This window comes from Papaver somniferum, chromosome 7 (assembly GCF_003573695.1).
Source record: "Papaver somniferum cultivar HN1 chromosome 7, ASM357369v1, whole genome shotgun sequence".
Lineage (NCBI taxonomy): Eukaryota > Viridiplantae > Streptophyta > Magnoliopsida > Ranunculales > Papaveraceae > Papaver > Papaver somniferum.
The window spans coordinates 61157477-61178938 of record NC_039364.1 but is presented as its reverse complement, the minus strand read 5'-3'; positions in this window follow the sequence as shown (position 1 = coordinate 61178938).

Genomic DNA, 21462 nt, shown 5'->3' with positions numbered 1-21462 from the left:
GTGTGTTTTGAGGAACCTTCGAAGATAGACGATATATTTATGATGAAATATTTTATTGCTATAAACTTCATAGGTCAGTTGTGTGAATGCTCACATTATGAAAATTGTGTCCGTGATTATGAAAATCAGTTTCGAAATTAATAAAATTTCGTTCGTTTTTGCAGTTTTTCGAGGAGATGAGCGATTTTGAGGTGTTAACTCTACCGTTACTATCACTATTGTTAGTGGGAGTACAAAAGGTAAGAGTTCAGAGTTACCATTTTTTGTCGTATTTCCATGATTCATGTCTGGACAGCATCCTGAAGTAGAATGTAATGTGGACTTTGCAGTTGTTTTAGCAAAATGACCAATTTCCCAGCCAACGATACTTCAAGGGACGAATCGCATTTGATGATGACATCTCCAGGGATGATGCACGCATGGACGATACCTCCGATGAAGAAGAGGAGGATTCCACTGGCGTGAATAACATTCCGAATATAGATGACGCATTCTTTGAGGAGGATCCAAAAGGAGATGAAGCATATCTCAAGTCCCCAGTATATCGTCTTCTGATCAACCCTAGGACTGTGACTCAGAAGAAATTGGTGACCGCGAAGATGGTAATACGACTTTGTCTCGAACGAGGGCTTTTCCTTGCATCGACCATAGAGTTTAAGCTTTCTTGACGCCCTTTGGAAAAAATTTCTGGATGGGCGAGGCATATGTTGGGTTTCCCTCATGTCAGGGCTATGCTCAACCAGGCGCAAGTGACGAGAGCTATTCAAGCTTCTGGAGACATGTCTATTAATCATGATATTAAAAGTATCGTGGCTTTGCTGGCTCGTTGGTGTGTTCCCACTCATACCTTCATATGTAGATGGGGAGAATTCACTGTTACCTTAGAAGATGTGGCTGCTTTGATGCATCTCCCGATTACAGGTAATTTCTCTGGAGGTCTTTTGAATGAGGAAAAAGTGGTTTTTGACACTCTGACAGCTGCGATGGAAGAAGTGAACAAGGCGTCTGGTAGTAAAGGTTGTTATGCCCATTGGTTGACACGTTGGTGGCCAAAAGATGAAGTTTCTGATAGTCCCCTCACCGGTATGTTACCTATTGCGGCTTTCTTATGCTTATGGTTATCCAAAGACATATTCGAAGACAGTGGAAATTTGTTGAAGCCTTTATTAATCCCTTTTGCTATTAAGATGGCTTAAGGTGAGCAACTCCCAATAGGTAGCTTATTCCTGGGTTCCTTGTATTCTAACTTAGACTCATTGGTGTTAGATTCCAGCGTGTCGAATGGCTTCATGAAGATTGAGTGTTATGTTAACACGATGTTTCTTCAAGATTTGATGTGGGAACACTTCAAGAATTATGCGCCTATCCCACGTAATATCCTGCAAGGACCAAATACTGATGCCCGTCACATCTTCGCCGAGAAAGATAATGCCCGAATCATGCGTTGGTCTACAAAGCAGCCTCGGTCTAAAGCACGCCTCATTGATGTGTTGGATGAAGAATCGGAGTTCGACTTTCGTCCGTGGGTGTCGGTTCCTGATTATGTTTCTCAACCAACGAATTTCAATCCTGGAGAGAGCACAACTCTAAAATCTGGTGCGAACCCGAATGATGGTGAGAGATCCTTCATGTTAAGATGTACTCCTGGTCACTTGTTATCCGTTATGCATGGATAGTGGGCCGTAGAAGAATACAATATTAATAGGGCGTCTCGACAAATGGGTATGGATCAATGTGTTCCAACTACTCGGAGAAGGAAACCATCAGTTGATCAGCTTGCGTCTCGTTTAGATCACACTCACGTGGAAGGGAGTAGTTACTGGTTTCCTGGTTCTGATATATTTGCATATATAACCCCAGGTTATATAGAATTCTGGCATCAACAATTTGAGAAGTTGCATGAATTCGTGACAGTTAGTCAGCCTCCAGTGAATATTCCTCCGTCTGCTGAGATGATCTCTGGTCGACCAAGACTGAAGTACCTTTCTGGTGATAAACGAAAATTATCTCCAGGATGTTCTCAAGTAAGATTCTCCACATATCTTTTATGAAACCATGGTAACTGTATTCTGATCATGTTATTGAATTATTTACAGGACGGTCATAGCGTAAGACCTCGAATCCATGCAGATTTTTCAGCTATTGGAGAAGTTGTTCACGGTGGAGAAGGAAGGAACAAAAGTTATAAGTTGTTACCTAATACCGTGAAGTCCCCAGTTCGTTCTTTGGTGAGTTCCCAATATTTCTCACCGTGAATTTCATTGATATTAACATTAGAATCATGAAGCCAATGTTGTTAATTTTGTTGCAGAATTTTACTCCATCAAGTCTTGAAGATCTTCAATTTTCTGCTACTGAACAAGCAATTGCTGATTTGAGTGACGAAGAAACTATAAGTATTTCTTCACATGGTGCTTCATAGATGAAAATATTGATTGTAAAGGATGTGTAAAAGAGGATGTCGTCATGGAGATGGAGAATTCTGGAACTCAATCATCCTCTGGGAATGGGAATGGAGGTAATTCCCAAGATTCAGAGCCGGATGGAAGTGATGTTCCTCTTGTCGTTGATGTGGACAATTCCAACCCCTTGGACACTTTGGAGACTCCTCAAGTAAGTATATATCATGTATATTCTTCATAGAAGTATAAAAGTGCTGACTTGTGAATGAATGAATGAGAACCCATGTGAATATATGAAAACTTAGTCGAATTTCGTCGTCAGAAAATTCAGAACCCAGCTTTTTAGTAGAAACGCTGTAGAATCTTCGTCCGGAGTCGGATTTTGATGATCTGCATGTGCAAATTCAAGTCCGGAAAATTTCCCAGCTTTACCCAAGAAGATTTTTAAGTTTTGAGCACGTTCAGAGCCTAAAAAAGGCGAAATAGTAAACTTCCAGGAGACTTCCAGAACTTTTTCAGATTGCGCATTACTTGATATTTTGGCCACATCTACTCGCTCGTTCATCGGATTGTCATGAAATTTTGACATGTCATAGGGGACATCCATACGAAGAGAATGGAATATGACCCATCCTCGGATTCCTTGTAGATGGATCCCATTTTGTCTCTTAGTACAGGGCAGAGTTCAGTTTCTTCAGACGGACTCATCGTAAAACGTGTTTTCATGACTTTCATGTTATTTGATCGTGCCTTGAATGTAGTATGATGAAATTTCCTTGCTGGTATACTATTTTTCATAATCTCCTTTGGCTTCGTGACTCTAACCTCATGTAATTTTCGTATTAGGTGCTAAATACCGAAGTTGAGGATACTGGAGCCAATATTGATAACTCTAACCCTTCCGAAGTTATTGATGAAGAGACAACCATACCTGAACTTTGAGGCCATGAGAAGGTCGCTTATGATGTTATGGAAAACCAGATGGTTGTTTCCTCAGTGATAGAAGAAACCGAGATAGCAGCGGAGAATACCGAAGGAACTGTCGCTTTGGTCGTGGAAGCCGCTCCAGTGACTGAGAACCGTATAATAGTGTATGAATATCCAACTGCAGGGTTTGCTTTCGATCCTCCCTTTAACACTTCACTCCTGTATCATGAACTGGTCGGTGGATTCAGCGTTCCCATTGGGTATGCACGCTTGTACGAGACGATATGGAAGAAGTTTGGCCACATGATCGTCGACAGGAATCCTGGGCGTGCTTATGCTTTAACCATGCAAGTAGGCGTTATCTTGCGTGTCGTGAGTGATATGCGTGCCAGACCTAGAAATACTGTGACTCCAGATATACTCTTTGATTGAGAGTTTAACTTGGAGAATTCAGAGAGACTTGGCCTCAACGTGAAATGGCTTCGCAAGCAAATGAACGTTATCAAGGATTCATGTGAGAAGAACATATCCATTCCCAATGATGCTATGAAGGAGAAGGAGGACAATATTTCCAAGCTATCCGAGGAGTGAACAAGGAGAGGGCGGCTTCGCAAACTCTTGAAGGATGCTGATGAGCGAAAGCCTTTTCTTGCTGATTCTGATCTTGAACTTCTGAACTTCTGAGAGATGTGAGGTTTATACTTGGGTTTTGATATTTAGATGGTTTTGGATTGACTGATGGTTAAGGATTTTCTTGTAGATTTGATAGAGATTTTCTTTTACGAAATATGAACTGAATTTTGATAAATTGCTGAATTCAAATACTGATTGCAAGTATTGCAAATGTTTTGGAGGAATTGAAATACAAATGAAAGAAAATCCTAAATGTTAAATCCAACGCCATGAATGCTTCGAACGCCCAATACCTTAAATGTCCAATAATTTCAGATAAACGCCTTGAGCCAATTTTCGTGAATTACTGGTAGGGTTCTGCCATCTGTGTTGGTCAATTTGTAGTATCCTCCGGCCACGGACTTAGCGACCATGAATGGTCCTTCCCAATTGGAGTTCCTTGTAGAATGAAGACCGCGCTGAACTGCTTTGAGAACCAGGTCCCCTTCATGAAACTTGTTAGGCTTGGTCGATCGTGCCTTGAATATCTTCCGCTGATTCGGAATTCCCTGTTTGACGGAATTCCACGATTGTGGCACATATGGACACTCGCGGGAAGAGAGTATCCAGCATAGTGTTGATCATGCTTAGCCAGTCTTCAGCAATAAACCTCTCGATGGAGTGACCGATTTGAAGAAGTTCTGAACCCAACCATTGAGTGTAATATTGCTGAGGTGAAGTTACCCACTCGTAGCTTTTGATGACTGCTAAATTGTTCATGGGAGAAGTCCCTGGACCATAGTAGCGTATTTGAACATTGGTAATATTGGAGCATGAGGAGGAATAAGACTTGCCTGAGCTCGAAACCTTCTGACAAAGGTGTGATTTCTCCAAGTTCCTGCGTAAGTCCCATCAGAGTTTTTACTTCTTCCAGATGCTCAAACGGTGGTGCGTCCTCTGCTTCGTCTTCCGACTCGGAATCCTTTTCGATGATAGGATGTGTTGAAGGCATCGTTATCCTTCCGGCATGAATCCAAGTTCTTCCAAGGACCATGTCGTATCCAGGGTCTTCCCGGATTATGAAAAACTTGGCCTCAGTGCAGATCAATCTTTCCGTAAATTTGAGAGTGATGAAGCCGTATGCGTCTCTGGAGATTTCTTCGTGGTCCCTGATTGCTATGGGAGCGTGGGTGTCTTCCTGTCGAGTAATACCGACAGCTCTGAGAGTTTTCAAAGGGATGATGATGACAGCGGTACCAACATCGACGAACGCCCTTTTGAACTCATTTCCTTTAATGTGCACTGTGGTGAGCAGTCCCCAGTCATACATTTCTTTGTCGGTGGCTGAAGGTTCGGTGGTGGTCTCTTGGATCAGCAGACATTTTCCGGACACGATGTGGTTCAGTGCAACAAACATGTCTTTCCTTTGAGCTTTCGAAAGATATAACAACTCGCAGACATGTTCGATCAGAGATTGGACCGCTTCCTTGACAGGAGGTTCAGAGATGGTAAACATTCGGACTAGGAGGGGTTTTTCGTGTACTCCCTCAGTCCCCAGGTTGAGCTCTCCTGATTCGACCTTTTCTTTGAATATGCGCTTCAAAATTTTGCAATCACTTGTGGGATGGCTGACGTATCTATGGAAGCGGCAATACTGAGGATTTTCCATGGATTCTTCAGTTGGTTCCTTCTTGACATAAGGCAATTTGATTGCACCATCTTGGATCCAGGCATCGAGTAGTTCATTAACTTCTTCCATTGACCAGGGAAAATCAGGTGCTTCTGGATCTTCCGTATGCTGAGGAGGGACTTTCGAATTCTCCTTCTTGTGTGCCTTTGAAGGGGTGGAGGAAGTCTGCTTGTGTTGTGGTTCTGATTTTTGCTTACTCCCTTTTGCAACAACATTTGTTGAAGCTTGCAGGTTGTACTGCTTATTGATCAAACGTCTGCTTTCTCGAGTGTCTTTTGAATCTTCAGTCTTTGTAGACTTTTCTTTTTCCAAAAGAGCGGGTGCAATGGTTGCCGACCTTTTCGCAGCTTCGTGAAGATCTGAGAAAGTCTGGAATCGAAGGTTCTCCAGCAAGGCCCTGTAGACCGGGAGCATGCCATTGATGCACAAGTCCACCAGTTGTTGCTCCGTGACGTTTGGGTCATGACAATCCAGGGCTTGGACTCTGAACCTTTTCACATAATCATTGGGATTTTCACTGACCCTCTGAAACATTCTTCCAAGGTCGGATATGGTGACTTGTTCTGAAACGAAGAATTATTTCCTATAGAATGCGTTAACCATTTCTCCCCAATTTTTGATAGTCCCGGGTGAGATGTTGTTATACCAGGTGTATGCTCTGCATTTCAGAGATTTTGAGAGTTCCTTGAGACGAACGACATGATTATGTTCATGTTCTCCCAGGGCTTCGAGAAAACGAGAGACATGTTCCCGAGCATTGCCAGTTCCATCATACAAGGTGAAAGTTAGAGAAACGTAACCTTTGGGGAGTGGAATTCTATGCATAGCGGCCGGATAAGGAGGTTGATGACGATGGTCATGCGATGTCTTGTCTTTTCCACGGTTCTCCAAGAGGTGCTCCATATCCTCGCGAGTAATGAAGTTCGATGATCCCTTCGCCGATGAGTTGTCTGCAGCAGTTTTGCGGACTTCGTCGTCTTCTACTGTATGGATTGGAATCACTTCAGGATCGTCGTCTGAGGATTTATCCTTCTCCTTTCCATTCTCTTGAGTTTTCTCTGGCATCTTGTCAGTAAGAGTTTTGAGATAATTACACAGCTTCTTCTGTGTAGCATCCATGTCAGTCTGATTCTTTTCAAGAGTCTCCTGCGCTTTGATAAGATCAATAATGGTAGGTGGTAGATCTCCCCTGACTTCTTCAGGGTGTCGTTCGGACAGTGGATGACCTTCGACGTAAGGAGGAGTAATGTCACCACCATCAGTGTTGGAGGTTGGAATTGTCTCCGGGATATTATGATTGTTGTTGTTGCAAGTACTAACACGGTTTGCGTTAGGATTCATAACTGAACCTAACCTGAGATCAACCATCTTGTGAAATTGTGAGATTGCAACCGATAGAATGATCTCCCACTATGGTCGCCAATCTGTAGATGGGGAAAAACGATTTGCTGGTTTTTAAGGAATTGAGGAGACGACCGGAGGAGACTCCTCGAACCGAGCGAAATGTTAAACCTCACACAGATGCACCACTGCAAAGGGGGTGCTTTAGATTCGAGAGATCAATCTGTAGTACTCCGGCCTAAATCAAGACAATGACCGTTCCAGAGTAAATTCGGCCACAAGAGAGGATGGGTTGACCTGTAGGAGGGAAGCTGAGAAATGTGTGAGATCAATGGTGATCGAGATTGTGGGTGTGTGAATTCTGAAAATGATAAGATCTGAATGATTGTAATTGCTCAATTGAGAGTAATTGCTCAATTGATGAGTTGATGATCTCGTGTTGTCGATGAGACGTGAGATTCATGATACTGTTGATGCCAATGATTCAATCATGATTCAGAGACTTATTTATATTGCTAGAATTTTAGACACCATGATCCCATGAAGTGTGACAGTTGATGGAATCAAGGAGTGGGGAACTGGAGATCGTGTTTGAAACCAGTTGCTCAACGTGTGGAGACTTGGTCGATTTTCCACCCACTACCTCGTGAATTCCTTCAACTGATTGCACGACTTGCTCACATTCCATCGTGTGTTTGAACACACGTGTCGTAGACCGCCAGAGCAAAACCCTAAATTATATCCCCCCAAAGTGAAACGATTGACGTCTCGTGGTATGTTAGTCAATTGATGACTTGGTTTGATGGGACGATGAGTCCATGTAGTTGCTGAGTTGAACACGACGTTCTGAAACTCATGAATTGAACATGTCATGAGACAGAGGTATAATTCTTACGATGAAGTGAGCAAGTATTTCTCATTCGATGGATCGTTGAATATTGATTGTTGAACCAATATTCCTTGGTTTGAGCAAATATTTATCATCTGAGCAAGTGTTGCTCATGTGATGAATTGTTGAATATTTGATCGTCTGAGCATGTGTTGCTCATCTAAATATTAATTAGAATACTGGTCGTTGAACCGAGCATAATTAATAAAATTAATGACCATGAGGTCGTCGTAAAATTATTAAGGTTGGAATCTGAAATGATGATCCTTGGATTTAGAAACCCTAATTTGATCAATTGATGATCAATTCATGGTTCGTCAGAATTTCAACCATGGGATGAAGGAGGGAACGACTACATGGGGCCGTGGATCAACCATGTAGTGTCCATATGCTCACGTGAGAAAATATAAAGAACTCCTGAAGAGTTGACGATTTGTTGGTGAAAGAATGATTAAATGCTGATTTAATGATTTATTCAAAAATGCTCGTCTGAGACTTAGGTGAGAAAACATAATTAATTATGACGATGCGAGGGACTGACCATAGAGTCATGAAACCGGCCCTGGGTTGTCACGTGACCTCCTGACGATCAATTCATGAAAATCCAAAGTGTTTGGAAGAGTTTTGGACCTAATACGAGCAATTGTGCAAATTAGGTCAAAACTGTGAAAATTGATGGGACCGGCTTCCGTGAGCCAAAGAGCCAATCTTGGTTGGTAAAGATAGCGTGCTCATGTCCCCAAGGCGTCCGCGTCTCAGTCCTGAGAATTTTGATATTTTCTGGCGTGCAATTGAGCATCCATTCGAGAAAATATGCCAAAATTAGGGTTTCGACGAAACTGAGGAAAACACCATGAGATGATGAAAAATAATTATAAAATAATAAAGGAGGAGACATGGGACCGCCGTGGTCAAGGCATGGTCGGTCGGTCGTGACCACGGTCCCGTGGTGCCTTTTCCTTAATTTTATAATATTTTGATGATTTTATGAAAAATTCATGAATTTTGAGAAATTTGATGAATTTAGGGAGTTTCCATGAATTGAAGGAGTTTTCATGAGTTCATGGAAGCAAAATATTAAAATAATAAAAACACGGACGTGTGGGACCATGGAGGCATGGCCGGCCGGCTATGGACCGGTCCCACGAGCTTTTCATAATCTTTTAATCTTTTAAGGTATTTTTGATGATTTGAGGGAATTTTTCCTAATTTGAGAGAAATACCATAAAATCAAGGAATTTGATGAATTCAAGGAAAAATAGGATAAATAATAATAAAATAATAAAGCAAAGGACGTGTGGGACCGGCTAGGGCATGGCCGGCCGGCCGGCTAGTGGCCCGGCCCCACAAGTTTTCATAATTTTATTTTATTTTATTATTATATGATGATTTGTGCAAAAAAAATACCATGAAATCAAGGAGTTTTTTCATGAAATTAGAGAAATAATAATAATAAAATAATAAGGAACCGTGGGGTGTGGGGCCGGCTGGGACCAATGCATGGCCGGTTGGCCAATGGTCACGCCCCACACTCCTTCCTTAAATTTATATTATTTGTTATGGATTTATGGAAGTACCATGAAACCGAGGAGCTTCCTCGAGACGAAGGAGATTTGATCAGATGAGAGAATTTTCATCAAATCATGGAAAATAATAAAAATGTATTTAAAATATAAAATTATCATGGAACTGACCATGACACGGTCGATAGATCGTGTGTCCGTGTTCCCAGCACCTTGGTCAATATTTTTAATTATTTATTATTTCCTTCCCTATTTTGCATAGGTTCATCGTTTCGTTGTATTTTGAAATACTCGTTCGTGCGGTGACTGTTAGTGTATCGTCGTTGAATACACTTTCACCATTTGAATCGGGGCTTACTTAGAGGTAGCTCAGACGCCCGGTTGTTGATTATTTATTACTAATTATGGAATTCAGTGGAGAATAATTCACAAAACTGAGTAACAAGATGTTTATTATTAATTCATAGGATCAACTGAGGATTCGACTATGGATTCAGAATAATAAAGTGAGCATTACCATTCCATGGGATCGTAGATTCGACCATAGAATCAGAGTAATTAAGATTTATATATTACCATTTATGAGACCAGTTGCGGATTCGATCATGGAATCAGAGTAATGAGATAATATAGTTATTGCTATTCTGTGAGATCAAGCCGTGGATTCGATCATAGAATCAGAACAATTGTTTATTGCCATTCCATGGGACCACTCGTGGATTCGACCATGGAATAGGATCCATTGTAATTAGGAATAATTAACTTTGTGGATCTATACTAGCAGAGCAAGCTGTCTAGGAGCATTAATTATCCCGATATGAGCTTGTCGTTAAGTCATATCCTTTATATAGTCAGGGTAAACTCGTTGTTTGTTCCTGAAGACGTTATCGCTCTATACTAGCAGAGCAAGCTGTCTAGGAGCCGTCCATCTCGTGATACTATATATAAATAATCATTGAAAGTATTCAGTATTCATGAGATATGACGTTGTCCAGTCGTGAGACTACATATCTACATGTACTCTTAGAGAAAGTACTCTCTGTTGAGAATTCGATGAGAGACCCGTGTCTCGATACTCACGTCTGATTGCTGGATCAGAGCTTCGTATAATTATGAGTTTACAATTTTATCCCTTGTCGAAAATCCACCATCTACACCAAGATATCAAAAAAACACCAAATATAAATGAGAAGGTGAGGCCAGAATCAACCAGAAGCTCCGGTTAATGAGAGCGCTCGAAAAAACTCTATTTTTATATAGAGAATTATTGTATACACATAATCTATGATCAACCACGTGTCAATAAGTAGACATGTGTGCTGCATCAGCAGGAGGGGCATCAAGACAACGATGCCACGTCGCAACACTAAAAGGACATGTACCTCTATCCTCTGCCACATATCCATCATCATGCAAATCCGACGATGACATATCGAGGAGCACCTGATGATAAGAGCGCCGCGAAGTACCCTATAAAGCTCTAAAAAATTATTTTTTATCATCCCAAAGAAAATCCAAAATCAAGGTCGAGGATAAATCTCACTGACAGGGTGTGACAGGGGCATCAGACAGCTGTCTGAAGCATGCGGACTACCCAACCACCCGCATTAAATGATGCGAGCGTAGGATACGTGTCAACTATCGTATGGAGGATAGAAAGGCGACCCAGCGTCACAGTATGATACCGATGGATCCATCGGTATATCACGAAGACACCATCGGGGTCGGCACAGAGTCCAAGACGATAAGGATACAACTGTCCTTAGAGCAAGTCTTATGGTGGAAGAGTTCCATCTTCCATCTTCCACGCCACCTCAGCATTTGGAACCGTGGATGGAAGTGCAAGTGTAGTGGTGGAATAGTGAAAACGCTATTCTTAATCGCGCTAAAAAAACGCTATTCTTAATAACGCTAAAAAAACGCTATTAAGAATAGCGTTTTTCTTCTCAGTCGTTAGATTTCAACAACTCATCCTAAATCTACGGAAAAAAAAAAAACGTTATTCTTAATAGCATTTTTTTAGCGCTATTAAGAATAGCGTTTAACGCTATTCTTATTGGCGTTCAGATGGATTCCACGAACCCTTCCACGAAACGGTGGAACCTTGCTTGGATTTTCTGTGGAAAACCCCAACTTGGAAGCCATTAGACTTGACATTCCATGGTTTTTCCACACTTGGAATAGGTTGGATTCCACCATAAGACTTTCTCTTAGAAGAAGACCCCACACTCAACTTTTATAAATACCCAACTTGATGGAAAGAGAAGGGGTCGACCAATTTTAGAGAAAAGAGAGATAGTTCAGGAGAGAGAAACTGTAAGAGTAAGTATGTATGAGTCTTAATCATTTCCCTCCTAGCTTCGTTCCCCACTCAAAGTCATTTCACTATCTTTGTAACCTTTTATAATACATAATGAAACACCAACCCCCATGGATGTAGGCCTTAGTTATATATTTCAATTGTTTGGAAGATGATTTTTGCAATATTAATCTTTATGGTTTTATATATTTCAATTTGTTATGGGATATGTGTGTTTGCGTCCGTGAACTATGATTGTCCCATACCTTGTCAAAAGTTAAGTCTTTCGGATGTCGATATGCATGTAATGATAAAAGAATGAATGAACTTTTGACATTACAGAAGTTTGAAGCCTATTATGTCATTATGCAAATATTGATGGAAGATAGGATGAACTTTTGTTTTACGAGGATTATGTCTCTTGTATGTCATTTTGCAAATAGTGATGAAAAATAGAATGAATCCTTGTCTATTCCGCAGTATTGATCTTCCCTGATCCATTTTTATGTATATACTGTGAGGCTCCATAAGTTCTCTTATGTTGAGCATTTTCGATTAGATTAATCATGGATTTTCTTGTGGTTAATTTAGTTGAGTATTATTTGGATTCAAATTCATATTCATATGTGATTTGTTATGTCCAAAGAAATCCTTCTTTTCTTATGAAATTAAGGTCGCTCTTGTTATTCTTTCGGGAATGACATTTTATGGGGGAGAGTTCTTAATTGAACTTGTGCTTAATTGCCAAATCTTTGTGGGGAGTGCGGCTGTGGAATATTATAGGAGTTATCTTGTATCTTTATAAACTCCTTGATGAAATCATTTAGCTTCGGCTATATGATTGCATCTAAATAAGTTGATATGTGCTTACTTTTGGTCATGAAATGTCTCTATGGAAATTTTCATCAGGATCCCGTTTTCGTACCTTTGCCAATTTTATTGACAAAAATGGGGAGAATTAATGTGTAGTTCACACTACAAATACATATGGTTTTCAGATCATTATGTAAGGGGGAGTGGTTTCCATGTGAGATGGAGTATTGACCAAGGGGGAGTGATACATATCACCATAGTATTGTTGTCAAAGTTGTGATACAATTGGACTTTGATGTTGTATAATAATACTATGACACTGTATAACAATGATTGAGAATTCTTGTTTTCTCATTGTTATAGCTACGGGATTTTCAACAACGATGATGCTAAACTTACAAACTTTGGAATCATTGGAGTACTTGGAAGTGACGAATATTTAGAGTAATGTTGAAGATTAGGCATGTGGAAGAAGAGATACAAAAGTTTATTTATCTATTTTTGTATTCCATATGTGTTGATAGTTTTGTCATTAAAATTGACAAAGGGGGAGATTGTTAGAGCACTGCTCGGTCGAACTCGCATGCGTTGCTATCTCAAGCATGTTTGTCAATGTTAGTGATCAAAACTATAAGTCTTGAATTCCCTTCAAAATGGAGATGTGAATTATTGAATTTGGATGAGTTAATATTGGTCTTTGTCCTGTCTCTTGTTTTTTAGTGTTTGCTCCGTTTCGTTGCACTTGTTTTATTCTCTTGGACTTGGGCACTGGGATTCTTGGATAAATCATATTCTAAGCTATTTTGTGGTTGTTACAAGAGTGATGTTGGTGAATCACAAAGAAGGAAGTTCGAGAATGGGTAGTAGTTCACATTGCTATATATCCTTGAGTGTTTACAATCATCTCATGTGAACTATGGTGCATAGTCGTCAATGAATTTGTATGTTCTTCTTTGTTAAGGAAATCTTTTTATACGCTTTTGGTAACCACTCTTGGTATAAATCCGTGCGAAAAATATTGATTCTACCTTCTAAGGCCAAAGATTGTTCTTGCAGTATTAATCTTTATGATTTTGTGATATTGCAATTGTTTATGGGATATGTATTGTTTGCATCCGTGAACTTGAAAGTCCCATATGTTGTCAAAAGTAAAGTCGTTCATAAATTGGTATTCGTATTGATGAAAGGACGAATGAACTTTTGACAAATACAAAAGTTATATGTATGCAGTCATTTATTTGATGGAAAATAGGGTAAAATCTTTTGTGTGACAAGGATAAAGTCTATTATGTCGTTATGCAAATAGTGATGGAAAAACAGAATAGATCCTTGTATGTATTCCACATTAATGATCATCACTGATCCATATCTTATGTATTACTGTGAGGCTCCGTAATGTGTCTTATGTCGAGCACGATACAACTAAGTTGATTACCTTGTGATTAGCTTTGTTGGTTGTTCCGTAAGGTACTTTATGTCGAGCATCTTTGAACTAAATTAAGTCTTCTTTTGTCGAGCAAAACAATTGAAAATTAAATTGATTACTTCTGTGACTAGTTTGGTTGTGTTTTCCAATTAGATTAATTGTAGGTTCTCTTGTAATTAGTCTAGTTGAGTATTCATATATTCCACAAGTTCTTGAGTTGAGTATATGAAAAGCTATACTAATCATGTTCTATTGGTTGATGTAGTCGTATATTTCGTAAGGTTTTTCCTTATGTTGAGTATGTGACCGATTAAGTTAGTCGTCTCCGTATGATTACCTTAGTCGTAGCTCCGTAAGTTTACTTATGTTGAGCACCTTCAATTAAATTGACCACTTTTGTGGTTTGATTTAGTTGTGTATTCCAATTAAATTAATCATGGGTTTTCTTGTGATTAATTTGGTTGAGTTTGGATATAGAAAATCATTTCTATGGTTTTTGGTGTCCAATTTAAAAATCCTTCTTTTCTTTCGAAATTAAGGTCGTTCTTGTTGTTCTTTCGGGAATGACATCAAATGGGGGAGAGTTCTTTTGAACTTGTGCTTAATGGTAATATCTTGCGGGGTGTGCGGCTGTGGAATTTTATAGGGGTTATCTTGTATCTTAAAACTCCTTGATGAATGCATTTAGATTCGGCTTTATGATTGCATCTAAATTAAGTTGGTATGTATGTTCCTTTTAGTCTATGAAATGTCTCTTGTGGAAATTTCATTATGATCCCTTTCTTGTACCTTTGCCAATTTTATTGACAAAAAGGGGGAGAAATATTGTAGTTCACACTACAAATACATATGGTTTTTGGATCATTGTGAAAGGGGGAGTGGTTTCCATGATCGAGATGGAGTATTGACTAAGGGGGAGTGATACATATCACCATAGTATTATTGTTAAAGTCGTGATACAATTGGACTTTGATGTTACATAATAATACTATGACATTGTATAATAATGATCGAGAATCTCGATTTCTCTCATTGTTATAGTTACGGATCTTCAATAATGGTGATGCTAAACTTACATCCTTTGGGATCATTGGAGTACTTAGAAGGGCGAAGATTTCAGGGAACGTTGAAGATTAGACTATGGAATATGAGCCACTAAAGTTTATCTTTTTTGTATTCCATATGTATTAATAGTTTTGTCACTGAAATTGACAAATGGGGAGATTGTTAGAGCATAGCTCGGTCGACCTCGCATGCGTTGCTATCTCAAGCATGTTTGTCAATGTTAGTGATCAAAACTATGAGTCTTAATTTCTAGCCTACATAGCTAAGTCTCGGACTAGGATAGAAAAGTGTAGTTGAGCTCAAGGACTTCATGGCAATTCATTATACAACGACGAATATCTACTCAAGGAACCGTGGAACTTCATCAACAAAAAGGTATGTGGAGACTTGAACTTATCTATCACTCAAAAGTCTATCTCTTCTATCTCCTACTTCTTATGAGACAAAAGTCGTATGCTATATAGACTGGATCATACACATTTGATATTTCAAGCCGAGTATATCTCGCCTATCTATATCTCGAAATCATGTGTTGGTAAAGCGTTTCGCTTTGATCAAGTTTATCTTCACCTAGTGACGAAAGTCATGAAAAGTTTCAATTACTTTGAGAATTACTCTGACGCGAAACGGTTTGTGAATAACGGCTATATAACGTCCTCTGAGAATGTCTCGATGATTGGAATGAGAGTTTAGATTACATAACCATGTATTCCTTAATCCAAAGTTTTCGAACTTTGTTGATTGAGAGAAACCGGAGGAATTGGCTTTGCCAAGTCCGCGAACTGACGGAAGTTCTTGTACCGAGAATTTCTGCTGGGATTTTCCAAAAACTCGTTTGCGTGTAAGTCCGCGAACTCAGTCTGCGAGATGGTGAAAATCTCTTTGCCGAGATTTTCTGCTGAGTTTGGAAAACTCCATCGATTGTCTTAAGTCCTCGAACTTGTTTGTGAGCTTAAGAGGTTATGATCTAAAGATGTTCTCTGAACATGAAACTTAAATTACTAAGGAATGCTTTATGCAAACCGTGGTTATAAAGTTCATGAGTCGATTCAATCGAATCGAATAATCTTTGTTTTAATTGTGTCTTGTGTAGTTACATAAGATCTCATAGCAATTGAACAACTCTTTAACTAGTTCATTTGAGTCAATTGAACTAGTTATGGTGAAGAAGAACAAGGTTAATATGAGATGCTCATATGGTTAACCTTTTGGGTTACTATGTTGAACCAACATACACGTACACGTTTGGGCATGGTTTTCACAAACCCAGTAGACGTCTACCCAAGTGTGTGTGACAAGGTAAGTTTTTGATCTAACAGTTGAGAAATATTAGCTTGAATCTAAATCAGGTTTTCATCTAACGATGAATATGGATTGCTTTGTAACTAAGGCAAAACCCTGATTTGAAGGCTATATAAATGACACATCTAGCATTGTGCAAAACTAATCCCCACACGTCTGTGTGATACTAGTGCGCTCGCTAGAGTCGATTCTCCTTTAACCTTTGGTTTTCTTCTCTAAAACCAGGTTAACGACTTAAAGACTTCATTAGGATTGTGAAGCCAGACCGATACTACTTTTATCGTAGTTGTGTGATCTGATCTTGCATCTTCTATCGTACGAGTACAATATTTGATTTGCTTGAGATCGTGAGAGTTCTCTGATAGGAAAGATAAAAAAAAGTCACAAACATCTTCGTCTCACTGTTTGTGATTCCTCGACAAACCGCATGTGTAGTCAGGAAGGATTGTAGAGAGGTGATTGATTAATCTAAGATGTTCTTCGGGAATATAAGACCGGATTATCAATTGGTTCCTGTTCACCTTGATTTTATATCCTAACACGGAACAAAACCTAGGGTTTATCTGTGGGAGACATATTTATCCTTTGATAGACTTTTCTGTGCGAGACAGATTTGTTTATTATCAAGTCTGTGATTTTGGGTTGCAGCAACTCTTGGTTGTGGGTGAGATCAGCTAAGGGAATCAAGTGCGCAGTATCCTGCTGGGATCAGAGGCGTAGGAGTAAAACTGTACCTTGGATCGGTGGGAGACTGATTGGGGTTCAACTATAGTCCAGTCCGAAGTTATCTTGGAGTAGGCTAGTGTCTGTAGCGGCTTAATACAGTGTGTATTCAATCTGGAATAGGTCCCGGGGTTTTTCTGCATTTTCGGTTTCCTCGTTAACAAAATTTCTGGTGTCTGTGTTATTTATTTTTCGCATTATATTTTATACAATTGAAATAATACAGGTTGTGCGTTCGTGATCATCAATTGGAAATCCAACCTTTGGTTGTTGATTGATATTGATTGATCCTTGGACATTGGTCTTTGGTACCGTCCAAGTTATTCCTTGTATTTGATAAAGACTCGCTATTGATTTTAGCTTGAGTAAAAATCTAATCAAGAGAGAGATATTAACTCCTTGAGATACTTTTATCTAGATTGCGTCTGACTGTCTAGTTGATTCTCTAGCAAAGTATTTCAGAGTTAGTACATACAGATTGCTAAGCAAAATATTGGGTGGTGTTGTTAGACCCCCGCTTTTTCACTTTGATTATACACATTTGCTATTTTAAGTCGAGTTTATCTCGCTTATTTATTTCTCGAAATATGTGTTGGTAAGCTTTCGCTTTGGAAAAGTTCATCTTTACCTAGTGACGAAAGTCATGTTATGTTTCAATCACTTGAAAATGGCTTTGACGTAAAATGGTTTGTGAATAACAACTATATAACGTCCTCTAAGAATGTTTCAACGATTGAAATGAGAGTTTAGATTATATAACCATTGTTGGATATAAGCATTTTGTGGAAACACATACATGTATAAGTCCTTATTCCTTGAACCAAAGTATGCATACTTTGCTGCTCAGGAAACCGGAACAGAGTCTGCGAACCCAATCCGCGTACTATCGGAGGTTCTCTTCCTGAGAAAATCTGCTGGAGTTTGTGAACTATTTACAAACTTATTCCGTGTACTTAAGTCCGCATACCTAGCCCGCGTACTTAGGTTGGTTATTTTCTAAAAACGATTATTCGTGAACTTATACTTATATTAACTAAGGAATGCAAGTTTGCAAACCGTGACTATAAATTTCATGAATGGATTCGAGTGAATCAAATCGTTTTTTCTTCGATTGTGTCTTGTATACTTCTATAAGATCTAAGCAATTGAACAACTCTCTAACTAGTTCATTTGAGTCATTTGAACTAGTTATGGTAAAGAAGAATATGGTTGATATGAAAGTGCTCATATGGCTAACCATTTGGTTAACTACTGTTGAACCAACGAATGTACATGTTTGGGTACGGTTACACAAACCTAAAACGTGCATTTCATTTGTGTGTAACAAGCTAAGTTTTCGATCTAACGGTTGAAAGATATTAGCTTGAATCTAATCAGGTTTTCATCTAAACGGTGAATATTGAATGCTTTGTTACTAAGCTAACATTGATTGCAAACCCTGATTTGAAAGACTATATAAAGGAGAACTCTAGCAACTGGGAAACCTAATCCTCACACCTCCTGTGTGATACTAGTTTTATAAGATAGAGTCGATTCTCCTTTAACCTTAGGTTTCTACCGAGACCCTGTAGGTTAACGAATTGAAGAATTCATTGGGATTGTGAAGCCAAACCGATACTACTTTCTTGTAGTTGTGTGATCTGATCTTGCTGTTTCTATCGTATTGAGTACAATCGTAACGATTATCTTGAGATTGATATCTCTGATAGGAAAGATATAAAAGTAATCACAAACATCTTCGTCTCATCGTTTGTGATTCCACAATGTCTTCTTTCGCCGCGTTGATTAAAATTATTGTGAGGTGATTGACAATACTAGGTTGTTCTTCGGGAATATAAGTCCGGATTATCAATTGGTTCCTGTTCACCTTGATTTATCAAAAAACGGAACAAAACTCGTAGGTATTTCTGTGGGAGACAGATTTATCTATTATCGTAGACTTTTTTGTGTGATACAAATTTGTTTATTAAAGTCTTCGACTTTGGATCATAGCAACTCTTAGTTGTGGGTGAGATCAGCTAAGGGAATCAAGTGTGTAATATCATGCTGGGATCAGAGACGTAGGAGCATAATTGTACCTTGGATCAGTGTTAGATTGATTGGGGTTCAACTACAGTCCATACCGAAGTTACTTTGTAGTAGGCTAGTGTCTGTAGCGGATTAATACAGTGTGTGTTTAATCTGGACTAGGTCCCGGGGTTTTTATGCATTTGCGGTTTACTCGTTAACAAAACTTCTGGTGTCTGTGTTATTTCTTTTCCGCATTATATTTGTTTGTATAATTGAAATATCACAGGTTGTGTGTAAGTTCAATCAATTGGGAAATCTGACCTTTGGTTGTTGATATATTGATATTGATTGATACTTGAACATTGGTCTTTGGTACCGTTCAAGTGATTTCTCTTGTATTCAATTAGACTCGCAAATTTATATTTGCTTGAGTAAGAATTGAATCGATAAAGAGAGATATAATTCTTTGATATACTTTGTTAAGATTGAGTCTAATTGATTCTCATGAAAGTATATTGGAGTTAGTCCATACAGATTGCTAATTGAAATATTGGGCGTGATTGTTGTACCCCCGCTTTTTCAACAATCTATTTGTTAGAAACTAAATAATAAGTCAAAAGATGATCATGTGAAAATTGCTTTGAAACATCTTACATGATTTGTGTGAGACAATCATTTGATGTCCACTCGGAAAGTTTCGTATTGATCATTCGATCACTTGAAAATTACTTATAAGCTAACAGTATGTGTGATACAACCATTGTCGTCTTCTAAGTATGTTCCAGTGATTGAAATGGGGGTGTAGAACAATAAAATTTTGTCTGGATACAACACAGTATGCTTACCAGTACGCAAACTGTTTTGGTATGATTCGGGTCCGGAAACCTTGTTTGCATACCAGTATGCGAACGGTTTTAACTGTTAAAGTCCGGGAACCAAGTTTGCATACCAGTATGAGAACAATTCTACCTGAGTTAGGTCCGGGACTGCTGTTTCCATACCGATTTTCAAACCGCCGGATTAGACCAAAGTCCGGATGTTATAGTTTGTGTACCAGTTTGCAAACTTAGTGGTTAAAGTCCTAAAATCGGTTAAGTACGTTTTCATACTCATGAACAAATACATGTATAAGTTAAGGAATGCAATCTTTGCAAACTGTGGCTAAATGTTCATGAATTGATTCTTATATATGTACTTTGTACGATTACAAATCAATCTGATTTTCTTTCAATTTGTTCATATATATTTCTATGAGATAGTGAACAATTGAACAACTCTATTAGTAACACAATTAGATTCATTTGATTATCTTTCATGATTGATTGATCATCATATTTGATCTATAAGTGTTAGATGAATGTGGTTAAAATAAAAGTGTTCATATGGCTAACTTCGGTTAACTATTGTTGAGCCAACTCAATATAAACGTTTGGGTACGATTACCCATATCTAAATGAAGGTATATTTTATTTGTGTGTAACAAGCATAGACCATCTAACAATGAAGAGATATTGATTTGGTTTTAAGAAAACTTAGCTTGAATCTTAAATCAGGATTTCACCTAACGGTGAGTATTGAATGCTTTGTTACTAAGCTATCTTAGCTTTGATTGTAAGCAAACCCTGATTTGAAAGACTATATAAGGGAGAACTCTAGCATCTGGAAAACCTAATCCCGGCAATTTCCTGTGTCCTAGTTGCGACTAGAGTCGATTCTCCTTTAACCTAGGTTTTTCCAAAACCATTATAGGTTTGAAAAAGCGGGAGTGTAACAACCACACCCAATATTTCGTTCGGCAATCTGTATGGACTAACTCCAATATAATTCCAAGAGAATCAACTAGATAGTCAGACTCAATCAAGGAATATATATCCAAGAGTTATATGAGATAGGAATCCATGAGCCTTATTATTATGAGAAACAACTTGAACGGTACCAAAGACCAATGTTCAAGTTCAATCAATTTCAATCAACAACCAAAGGTTGGATTTACCAATTGATTGAACTACGCACAACCTGTGATATTTCAATTATATAAACAAATATAATGCGAAAAATAAATAACACAGACACCAGAAGTTTTGTTAACGAGGAAACCGGAAATGCAGAAAACTCCAGGACCCAGTCTAGTTTTGAACACCACACTGTATTAAGCCGCTGCAGATACTAGCCTACTACAAGTTAACTTCGGACTGGAATGTAGTTGATCCATAAACAAGTCTCACACCGATTAAGGTACAGTTGCGTTCCTTACGTCTCTGAATCCCAGTAGATGTATACGTACTTGATTCCCTTAGCTGATCTCACCCAAAATTAAGAGTTGCTACGACCCAAAGTCGGAGACTTTATAAACAAATATGTCTCCCATAGAAAAGTCTATTCTGAAAAATAAATTTGTCTCCCACATAAATACCTACGAAGTTTGTTCCGTATTTTGATA